Source organism: Sebastes umbrosus, chromosome 1 (genome assembly GCF_015220745.1).
Source record: "Sebastes umbrosus isolate fSebUmb1 chromosome 1, fSebUmb1.pri, whole genome shotgun sequence".
Lineage (NCBI taxonomy): Eukaryota > Metazoa > Chordata > Actinopteri > Perciformes > Sebastidae > Sebastes > Sebastes umbrosus.
Window position 1 is genome coordinate 42,994,930 of NC_051269.1, and position 12,379 is coordinate 43,007,308.

Genomic DNA, 12,379 nt, shown 5'->3' on the forward strand with positions numbered 1-12,379 from the left:
TTACAGTTAAAAATTGTTAAAACTATCAAAATTAGATTCAGCATGCTAGAGAACAGATCATTTGACACCAAGATCACTCAGATCGACCAACTGGATGAATTTCTATGAGACAAACCAGCAGGAGAAAATCTGCTGCTTGTATTACTATTTGCATGATTTTTCCGCTCTCCGTTTATTCTCTGATGAACACGTTACGGGGAAACAGAACCTCCGTGTGAAATCTGCTGCCCGCTCCAGCTCCTCTCCCACAGGATAACTGTACAGACGGGCCGAGCGCCGTGGCAAAATATGAACCATAACCATAGAATACAGTCAAATATACAGTAAAACATACCTGATAAACACAGACAGGGAAACAGAACCTCCGTGTCAAATCCACGGCCCGCTCCAGCTCCTACACACACACGAATACAAAACGGAAGTTATCTTAACTCGCCGTAACTTTAAGCTTCAGCAGCATTTACTCTTAAAACAACTCTTCCTAAATGGCACTTCGTTGAACTCAATATATTGACATGTGGGGATGGACGTTATAATATTATAAGAAACAAAAATATAAACAAAACAGTAGGATAAATAATGGGATGGATAAGGATAATAGATCAGCCAAAAGAAATCACCCCCACCTCTGCCATTTCAGGAGAGTGGAACTAAAGGGGATTTACAGTAGGGACCACAGAAGAAGAAACGGAGGAGGAGGGGCTCTGAACTTCACACATCGTGGAGTTTGGAGGTTCTCCCAGTAAAAAAATAAAGTGTAACCAGATCAATTTAGCGTAATCACAGAAACCAGAGAACAAGAGAGACGTATAGGGTGCATAATGACCCTGTTACGCATCGCGTGTGAGGATGAATTGTAATAACTTTGGCTTAAAGTTACAATTTGTCGAATAGTTTGGTTTATGAGCAGATACCTCCCATCCCATCATCCTCAGCTGCTCTTTGTGTTTAGAACTAATCAGCAAATTCAGCACACTAACACGCTAAACTAAGATGGTGAACAGGGTCAACTTTATACCTGCTAAACATCAGTATGCTGTTCAACTCAACCGAGACACTAGCGTGGCGTGTCCGCTCCATGGATGTATAAAGAGGATCCAGCGTTGGAGGCAGGGCCCCGTTCATTCCTATGAAAGTTGTTCAGTGGCGAAAATGACCCCGATCTTCCTCATACATTGGACCTGTAGAACAGGCGTGGTAGCGTTTCCTTTAACTCCTCGCTCCAGCCTCGGTCTGGATCTCACTCACATGAACGGAGGAAGGAGAATAACTCTGGATTCAGCGTTTTACAACTTTAAAACCTTAATGATTTAAATAAGGACTATTAGAGTGTTCATAGTGGGGAGTTGATTCACCTCAAAGAATTTGACTTTTTTTCAGACTTTTTTCAAAAAAAAATTTCAGACTTTTTCCTGACTTTATTTTTAAGACTTATTTTTCAGACTTTATTTTTAAGACTTATTTTTCAGACCTTATTTTTCTGAATTTATTTTTCAGACTTTTTCCTGACTTTATTTTCAGACTTTTTTTTCAGACTTTATTTTCGAACGTTTTCAGAACTTTTTTTTTTCGAACATTTTTCAGACTTTTTTTTCCAGACTGTTTTTATCAGACATTTTTTTCAAACTTGTTCCTGACTTTATTTTTCAGACTTTTTCCTGACTTTGTTTTTCAGACTTTTTTTTCAGACTTTTTTTCAGACTTTTTCCTGACTTTATTTTTCAGACTTTTTTTCAGACTTTTTTCAGAATTTATTTTCAGTCTTTTTCCTGACTTTATTTTTCAGACTTTATTTTTCAGACTTTTTTCAGACTTTATTTTCAGACTTTTTCCTGACTTTGTTTTTCAGACTTTTTTCAGACTTTTTCCTGACTTTATTTTTTAGACTTTTTTTTCAGACTGTTTTTTCTAGACTTTTTTTTCAGACTTTTTCCTGACTTTATTTTTCAGACTTATTTTTCAAATGTTTTCAGAACTTTTTTTTTTTTTAACATTTTTCAGACTGTTTTTTTCAGACTTTTTTTTCATCAGCTGATCGTTTGTGTCCCATGATCACAACATCAAGTCACATTTTCACTGAACAAACATAGTCATTTTAAGCCCAACCATGTGTTTTTTTCCTAACCCTAACTACAGCGGCTTTGTTGCCTAATTCTAAGCAAGTGTTTTTGTTTGATTCACAACATTAAGCCGACCGACCGTCATGGTTCTGACAAAGCATCAGTATATGACGAGTTGAGATGAGAACATGTTGAATATTGTGTACGTTCTCTTCGGCCCAGATGTCAATCAACATCAGACTTCTGCAGAAGTCCAAGTCCGTCCGCTACCACTCATGTTAACCTGTCGTTTACCTGTGTCCATCTCAACAAGTGCCCGCACAGGTAGCCTGCGTTTTGGTTCACTTCCTGCAATTGGGTCGGATTGTGTTCTCACTGCATTCGAATCGCAAGCGGTCTAGGCCCTAAAGCTCACTAATAAACACTTCCCATTCTGTTTGTTTAATCTGTACAAAACCCAAAATGTACAAACGACACGTTGTGGTTTTACGGAGGGTTATCTGTTGGACTATTGCTTGGCTGCGCCAGCAACTTTGGACTTAAACGGAATTATGGAATTAAACAAATGAGATATTGATATAGAGTATATGTTTTAGAGGTGATGGGAGCTGGATTCTGTTGTTCAGTTATTCCTTTAATTTAAACTTGCATGCACATGTTAATTTGGACCCAATCCACCAAGAACTACAGAAACACATTACTAGTCCAACAGGATGAACACATCTGTAACTGCAGCTGTATTTGATAGAGGACAGATAAACACTGTTACTCACAAACAAAATGTTTCTCTGGAAAGTGTCAACAAAGCAACTCTGACATTAACTCCTGATCTCAGCTGTAAAACTCTTTATAACACCCACTGTGGTCACTGGAGTCGCTGAGTGATTAATTATAACCTCTGCTGTAAACAGTGAGTGAGCGCTGACGGCGTCTCGTGAGAGTTCAGAATGTTATCCTGACGTTCTTCGTCACACCGGGAGTTGACTGCAGCAGGATCTGACTCAGGAAGAATTACCAGAGTCTGGACACCAAAACCCAAAACTGTATATCAGACACCTGATTCACCTGTGAAGTGGGAGGGGGGGGGCAAATTGTAGGCATCCTTTGCCAAATGCAGCTGGTGTAACACTAATGGTTAATTACCAACATAAACCACCAAGTTCTGAAGAGACACATTACAAACCAACACTGACATAAAACTGCCAACTTAAAGCATCAGTAGGCAGATTGGAGCAAATATGATTAAAAAAAGTTATTTTTATAAAACGGTCGCTATATCGTGACAGTAGAACATGAAACAAGTAACCTGAAACAATCATGTTCCTCTGTGTCCTCCGGTGCTCCTAACGGCATCTGCAAGATTTCACAAAACAAGCAGTAACAGCTGATCTGACATTAACTTTGACTCAGTTCATACTGATCTCAGCTGTAAAACTCTACATAACACCCACTGAGGCACGAGTGACACGAGAGGGTGGAGCTAAGAGCAACCGAACGCTGAATAAGACATTTTTGGGCGACCAAAAAAGTTACAATAAACTGTGATGAAGTGAAAACACGCTGTGAAAGGGTTAAAGTTGTAAGATGAAAACACGGACAACTGCCAGACCGGACAACGCCGTGGTAGCGACCTGTCAATCAGCAGGTAGCCCCGCCCTAAAGCATCCCCTGCTTTATGGTCTATCTGACTCTAAATGGGATCATCAGTTACTAAATGAACATCATGCTGTATTGAAGAAGACTTGAAACATAAACTCATGTTTACAATGTTTACTGAGGTCATAAAGTAGACTCATGTTCTCAGAGACTTCTATAGAACCAGAGGAGTCGCCCCCTGCTGGCTGGTAGACAGGATGCAGGTTTAAGACTCTTCAGCTTTGACTTACGATTTCAGTGAAGTAGTAGTCGTAGTCTTTCGACCACTATTTGACTATTTGTTATGACATCAATGGATTTTTTGTTTTGTTTCTTCATGAAATTGATTTAGGACGAAGTTTGGAACATTTTTGAGTTTGTTAAATGAATTAATGTAATTGAGTCGGAGCCGACCACGTATTCTGTGCCCACTGCTTTTAAAGGTCCCATATTGTAAAAAGTGAGATTTTCATGGCTTTTATATTATAAAGCAGGTTTAAGTTCTATATAAATACTGTGAAAGTATCGAAACGCTTAATCCACAGAGAAATACACACAGCCCGTATTCAGAAACTGAGCTTTTGAAACAAGCCGCCATTTGTGATACAATATTTAGACCATTTCACAGTTCTGACAGAGGAGTGAAAATAATTATCAGAAGAGTTGTCCAAGAGCCAAGGACCACTTGTGGAGAGCTTCAGAAAGACCTGGAATTAGCAGGTACAATTGTTTCAAAGAAATCAAGTAATGCACTCAACCGCCACGGCCTGTATGCCCGCTCACCACGCAAGACTCCATTGCTGAAGAAAAAGCATGTTGAAGCTCGTTTAAAGTTTGCTGCACAACATTTGGACAAGCCTGTGAAATACTGGGAGAATATAGTCTGGTCAGATGAGAGCAAAATTGAACTCTTTGGATGCCATAATACACACCATGTTTGGAGGACAAATGGCACTGCACATCACCCTAAAAACACCATACCAACAGTGAAGTTTGGAGGTGGGAACATCATGGTGTGGGGATGCTTTTCAGCATACGGTACTGGCAAACTTCACAGAATTGAAGGAAGGATGAATGGAAAAATGTACCGAGACATTCTTGATAAAAATCTGCTGCCATCTACCAGGATGATGAAGATGAAACGAGGGTGGACATTTCAGCAAGACAATGATCCCAAACACACAGCCAAGGAAACTCTCAATTGGTTTCAGAGAAAGAAAATAAAGCTGCTAGAATGGCCCAGCCAATCACCTGACTTGAATCCAACTGAAAATCTATGGAAAGAACTGAAGATCAGAGTTCATAGAAGAGGCCCAGAGACTGTCTGTGTGGAAGAATGGACCAAAATCACACCTGAGCAATGCATACGACTAGTTTCTCCATACAGGAGGCGTCTTGAAGCTGTCATTACCAACAAAGGCTTTTGTACAAAGTATTAAATAAATATCAGTAAGCGTGTTCAATACTTTTTCCCTGTGTCATTTCACATTATTACACGCAACTTCATTTCTGAACTTGTTTGTTTTGGTTTCTTTGTATGTATGGATTACTTGGCTTGTTACCAACATCTGGTGAAAATGTCATGTCAATAGCACCTTTGGAAATATATTTACTGAGAAAAATGGTGACGTGTTCAATACTTATTTTACCGGCTGTAACTCTGGATTCAGCTATTAGTACATTCTTGCCCATGCTGCTGGAGCCACAGATGGATGCCACATAGGGATTAAAACTCCGGGGAACCAGCACCGTGCTGAATATATGAACTATAAGCGTTTTCTGTCTGTACAGATGCAGGCCATGTGATACAAGAGGAAGATTCCTAGATGTGTTTCCAGGCTCGGTACATGACGCCAGGCTTCTGAACAACAGTCCCATCTTCTGCCAGGCCCTATATAGGCGACCTTCCAGCTGGCTACTTGGGGGATGGTTATCCGTGCCTGGAAACGCCAATTGCCGTGCAAGCACCGGGTCCAGGAGAGATATCATTTGCATGGCTCCAGGCCTCGTTCTGCTGTTGTTCTGATGGAAACACGTTGGCGTGCCACACCGTCGGAGGCCCTGCAGGTCCATCCACATTTCCACCAGACATCTTTTCTCGCTGTGCATTCCGACACAATCTTTGCCTTAACATGAACGATGTTCTGGAGGAGACGGAGGTATGCAGTTGTTGCCCTTCATAGCCTTCTCACCTGAGAGATGAGGACATTTCAGACATGCCGTTGGCACTTGTTACGCAATAATTAAAAAATAATTTTCCCTTCTAGCTTTATTAGTCTAGTTGGCAATCCAATAGCCCTGTAACACTGTAAGCAGAGGGAGAGCACTGAAGGCCTGTTGTGCATTAAGTTTGTAAGATAATGTACAGCGAGCGGGTCATTGTTGTGAAAGAATCCCGGACAGAGCGACGCTGCACCCCGACGCGCAGTGCTTATTACGGCTAGGACTAAAGTTACAATATATTCACTTATTATGCACCCTGAAAAATGAACTTCCATTGCCTCCGTCATTTCTGATAATGTCAACAAACCAGTCACAACTGGTGAACTCGGAGCTTTCAGAAACATTCCACTTCAAAGGTTGTGAATACGACAAGAGGTGGACTCATGTGGACTCTTCTGGTGAACACGGTAAACACCACCCCGTTTGAAGGCAGCATTAGACTAATACTTTGTCATGGTTGCTTAGTGACAGGGTCACGGGGGGGGGGTGATACAAAATAACATGGATGTATAAAGAGAACTGGATCCAGCGTTGGAGGCGGGGCCCCGGTCATTCCTGTGAAAGTGTCTCAGTGGAGAATGAAGCCTAAATGGCTCGACTTCCGTCCGGAAAAGTAACCTCAGTATCTTCTGGCGATCTTCCACATCCATTGGGCACATCGGACATGCGCAGTAGCGTCCGCTCAGTCACACGGCTCAGTCACGGGGTCCCAACATCACGCCATCGTCACGGCTTGGCGCTCCAGCCTCGGTCTGGGTCTCACATGAATGGCGGAAGGGAAATAACTCTGGATTCAGCTGTTAGTGCGTTTTACAACTTTAAGAACGTAATGATTTAAATAAGGGCTATTAGAGTGTTCGTGCTGGGGAGTTGATTCACCTCAAAATAAATGATCCTCTGAGTTACAGATGTCTCTTTCCCAATAGAAGTCTATGGGAAAAAGTATTTTTAGGCCCAACGGCATCACCTGACGGACACGGAAGTTGTAGTACCGCCGTTTGGCCACTACGAAAGTTGGGATCGACGACCGGCGCTCTTCCTGAGGGAATGCAAAAGGTTCCACAATGTTGCCCAGAATATACAAGCAGGAACACAGCAGAAATACACCAACCACTGCCTCCGCAACACCAAGACTACACCAGAGACATTATGGACGAAAATCCTTTACCAACTGGAGAAAGTGGGGGCAACATCCTCGCCACGCCAAGCAACACACCTCCACCAAACAACAAGCCTCGGTCCAAACTGAGTGTCTGTCTGCACCGTGTTGGTCAGTCTGTGAGTTAGTTCCACTAAAGTCAGTGGTCGTGTCTATAATGTTAAATCCAGCGGTACATGTCCAGCAGGTCCGGTGAGGACACTAGAGGACGCGCTGCTCCTCTCAACTGGCCGTTAAAGCGGTGACGTAGCCTCTCACTGAACGCACCTGATTGGTTCCTGGTTTTCTGCTCGCCTTTCATAGTTGCTGCAGTCGCTCTTTTTCCTTTTTCTGCTTCCTTCTTTAAATAATCAGCCCTTCAGAGGTCAGATGTGTTTTTGTTGGCAGGTATACTGAGGGGGTCCAGGTTAGGATGTTGAGGCTGTACTGGATGTGTTTGGGAGGGAAACAGGATCTGATGGTGTTTGGGGGTCATTGGGGCTGAAATCAGACATTCCAGTAGTGGAGTATGGAGAGGTTTGACGTGCAATGAGGACAGGAGGAGTTAGTCTCCAGATAAAGAGCTCATGTGGCAGCGGTTTCTGATCCAGACCCAGTGGGAAGCCTTCTCAGTGCAAACAGTAGCATGTTAGAAAATCTCACTGCAGCACTCAAAGACAGTCGATTCTGTGAAGTGAAATGTTCTCCCATTTCTTCGAGGCTTGTTTGGGCAAAACACACAAACACCCTCCAGGTTCAGTTCCTTAATATGAAGCAACAGCTCAGAGAGGATGGTGAGGAAACTGTTTCAGTTTAGAGACACCAGCTTTTATACACAGCACTAATAATAATAATAATAATAATAATAATAATAAGTGGGCAGTGAGGTGGCAGACTCATTACATTCACTCCACAGAAAAATAAAACAGTATGTTTTATTTTTATAAATATACAATGTAAAGTGTAGGAGTAAAGTTCCATAAATATAGAATAGAAAACAATATTTAAAATTATTTATAGTGTAAAATGTGACATTTTCATGGCTTTAATATTATAAAGCAGGTTAAAGTGCTATATAAATACTGTTAAAATATCAAAACGCTCAATATATGGAGAAACACACTCAGCCCGTATTCAGAAATTGTGCGTTTGAAACAAGCCGTTAGGATTTCTGTCCATTTGTGATGTCACAAATATATAATATTTAGATCGTTACACAGTTTTAAACGTAAACATTCTAAATGTGTCCCAGTTTATTTCCTGTTGCAGTGTATGTAAATAACATCAGCTGACAGGAAGTAAAAATGGACCCAAGCTGTTGCCTAACAACGCAATTCCGTTGAAATGCGCTAAAGCGGAGCGTTTCAGACAGAGAATGAATACAGGTATATTCAAGCAGACAGTACGAGGAAAATAAAGTGTTTTTTGAACATTAAAGCATGTAAACATGTTCTTGTAGAAACCCAAAATACAAACATGAACCTTAAAATGAGCTGATATGGGACCTTTAAAAATATGTATAATATAACTTGAAAAATGAAAGGAGATATATTAAACATGTACAAAGGTTCACAGTATTAAGAATGAAACGAATATGTAATACACCGAGATAATAGTCCAAGTCTTGCATCATTCTGCAAAAATCCCATAATAACCTTTCAGCATATTGTAATTCAAGTATTCTGAGAGATAACTAGACTTCTGCTCCTCCTCATGGCTCTGTTTTCAGGCTTTAGAACATCTAGCCCAGGACGGGAGACTTTGACCAATCACAGGTCATTTCAGAGAGAGAGAGCGTTTCTATTGGCTGAGCTCTGACTGGTGGGCGGTGCTTGGTATTTCCTCAACAGATCTCAACATGTCTTTCGGGTCACAAACTTTCTCATGTTCCAGCTAAACTGTGCACTACAAGATGATTCTGAGAACATGTGAGGAGAGAAATAGGCATTAACGTAACAGAATATTGATTCATATTTGATCAGCGCTGCCTAGTTTCACCGTTTGGTCGGAGTTCAGAGTGATTGACAGCCGGCTCCAGATCAGCTCCGATTGGTTGTTTTCCTCCGGTCTGTGAAATCTTGCAGATGCCGTTAGGAGCACCGGAGGACACCGGAGGACACCGGAGGAAACAGAGGAACGTGATTTCCTGAGATTACCCGTCTCATGCACGACTGTCACGATATAGCGTTTTATAAAATTAACTATTAAAATTTCATTTAATTTCTCCCCGCTGCAGCTTTAATGTAACGTGTGTCTATGATGATGAGGCCAGTTGCAGGTCAAGAGACGTCCAATTCAAACCGTTTATAACTGTAATCATTTCACAGTCAGTTAATCGTTTAAGAGCTACGTTTTCACTAATGGAGGATTTGTGGATTTTATCTTCAATTGCATTTGTTTTCCGTCAGCCGGAGGCTCACGCTGGAGCCGGCGGTGTTTAGACAGAAAACACTCAGCGGTAATGAATCTGGAGTGCAGCGCTGGATGAGGTTAATAGAGGAATGTCTTTCACAGGTTAACTAGAAAAGCATGTGAGTGCACGGCCTGCAGTCAGAGCCCCCCCATTCCTCACAGATCCAAGGGGGAGAAGATAATCCCACTAAAACACTCCTCAGTGTGGAGCCCACCGGCCCATCAGAACCTGTGTGGTCCCGATCACAGTCATCAACCCTTGATTGGATCCACGGCCACGTCTACAGCTACACATATAAGGGCATATCGTGTGTTTCGACATCGTATGTGAGGCTCACACAGACACACTGACAGATTACTCAGTCTGAAGGTATTCTGGTCTTGCTGAGGCATGAAAAATATACAACAACAAAGTCCTGAAGTGTTTTTGACGTGTCGGCTGTTTACAGCTGAGTCATATCCGTCATTGAACTCTGAACAATCCTACAGTTGGTCCTCCTGTGAAGGTGTGAAACTCAGTTATACCCTGATCTCAGTTTAAGGTTGGATCCTAAAGAATACTTACTGTATGTTAAATAACTATTGTTACAGCTGCTCTGATGACCAGCTTTATTTTACTGTAAATGACTGACTGTAATGTGATGGAGCGTTTATCATTAACTCTGTAGAGAGCCGCTTAAATAGAGACTGGCTGAACGAAGCCAGACCCTTTCTAAACCTGCCTTCAAATCCTTTAATTCAGTCTCAATACGCTGATGCACCTCTGAACAGCTGTGTGTCTGTAGAAGGTTATTACAGTTCTGCTGCTTGATGTCTTCCATCTGGGCTCATCTTGACCTGAAGCTAATTAATAGGTGGTCAATCTGAGGTGCGTCCTTTGGGAGCAGCCTTTTTGGGGCACTTACATTCGATTTCATCTCTGAAGAAAATGAGACAGATTGTACAGATCGTCTCATCATAACAGATCAAAAGAAATAAAACCCACGTTGTAATGAACTGGAATTATCCTTTAAAGTGACTCTATGTAAGAATCATAATGTGTTGTTAACAGCTTCACCTGTGTCCGTTAAGTCAACTAAAGTCAGCGTCCTGTTGCTGGCGCTTGTGCTCGCTCTACATAGACATGAAGGAGCATCGCTCAACACAGTGAGGAGACACACGTCAGCTAAAAGCACAATATCACTCTATATTTCAGCTGCTTGGCAGTAATGTTAGTGATGTATCTTCTGTGGTGATGCAGTTGAAGATGTTTGAAGAGAAACTCCGCCGACACTGTCTTAGTTGTATAACAAATTTATTACAATAAGTTCAGTATTGTAAACAAGTAACAAGTTACTTGGAGAGCCTCCAGCCGAATAATGAGAGAACTCTCCCGAACGTGTACAGACAGCTCCTTAAATACCGAGCTTGTTCTGGTCAAACCCTTAGTTTCCTCATATGGTTTTAGGAGAGGGACAAATAAAAATAGAAACACCTCTCTTTTGCCGCCATATGTCTCTTCAACTCTGACCCAGGCCTCCCAGGACCCTGCTGACTTAGCTTTTGGTATATCTTTACCATGACCAGTTGTCTCTTCAACTCTGACCCAGCTCTAAATCAGGAAGGCCCAAACAACAACTAACATTCCAATATACTCTCCTAATACAAACCATCTATATAAATATGCTGCATCTAACAGCAGACACCTCATTAGCTGACCAGACCAAGGTCTCTCCATGAATCAATGCTGATCCTAGTGTTGGCTTTTCCTGCCTCAGCCTCCCGACCGCGGCCGGAGGGAACGGGGGAGACGCCGGAGTTTTGGTCGGAGACGATAACGTTTCTCTCTGCGGAGCCCCGTCACTTCACAAGACACGGGAAACCTCTGTTGGTCTGGAGGAGCTGCAGCAGTTATTTCTGCACAAACGTCCACTGAACATTCACTAGATATTCTCAGAGCTAAACTAACTCTTCTGCAGTGTGGAGTGAGCAGCATGCACGTGAGAGGTGGAGAGAGAGAGAGAGAGAGAAGGAGCGCGGTGTGTGAGTGAAGGCAGGCAGAGGAGCAGAGGAGCAGAGGAGCAGAGACTCCGGTCCTGGAGACCAAAGCTACGGTCTCCCCCGCGTCCTCCGACCGCGGCCAACACTGTTTAACAGCTTCACTAGATACAACCAAGAGGTTTTGGTGCTTCACTGGAGTTTGTGTTGGAGTCTGAGTCTGAACAGCGGAGACACACGAGAGACCATGAGACACCGACCAGCAATGATTTATACGTGGAAGAAGTTACAAACAGAACCTTTAACTTTGATGAAGTGAAAACACACTGTGAAAGGGTTAAAGTTGTAAGACAAAAACACGGACAACTGCCAGACCGGACAACGCCGTGGTAGCGACCTGTCAATCACCAGGTAGCCCCGCCCTAAAGCATCCCCTGCTTTATGGTCTATCTGACTCTAAATGGGGCCATCATTTACTAAATGAACATCATGCTGTATTGAAGAAGACTTGAAACTAGAGATTGAGACCATAAACTCATGTTTACAATGTTTACTGAGGGAATAAATCAAGAGAGAAGTAGACTCATGTTCTCAGAGACTTCTATAGAACCAGAGGAGTCGCCCCCTGCTGGCTGCTAGACAGGATGCAGGTTTAAGACTCTTCAGACCTGGAGGTTGATCACTGACCATCAGTCTTCACCTGCAGTGAACTGGGTAAACCAGTTTGTTATAGCTCATGGAACCATCCTGGTAGCAGCGTTTGCCACATGGACATAAAGCAGCAGGGATCCCCCACCACCACCAGCCAGTGTCCTTACATGGAAGCTGACCACAAAACCTCCACTTCCTGTTTATAAAACAGAAAACACACTCATTTAAACATTCCATCGACTGTTTCTAGAGCAGTAAACATACAGTTATACTTTTCACTGAA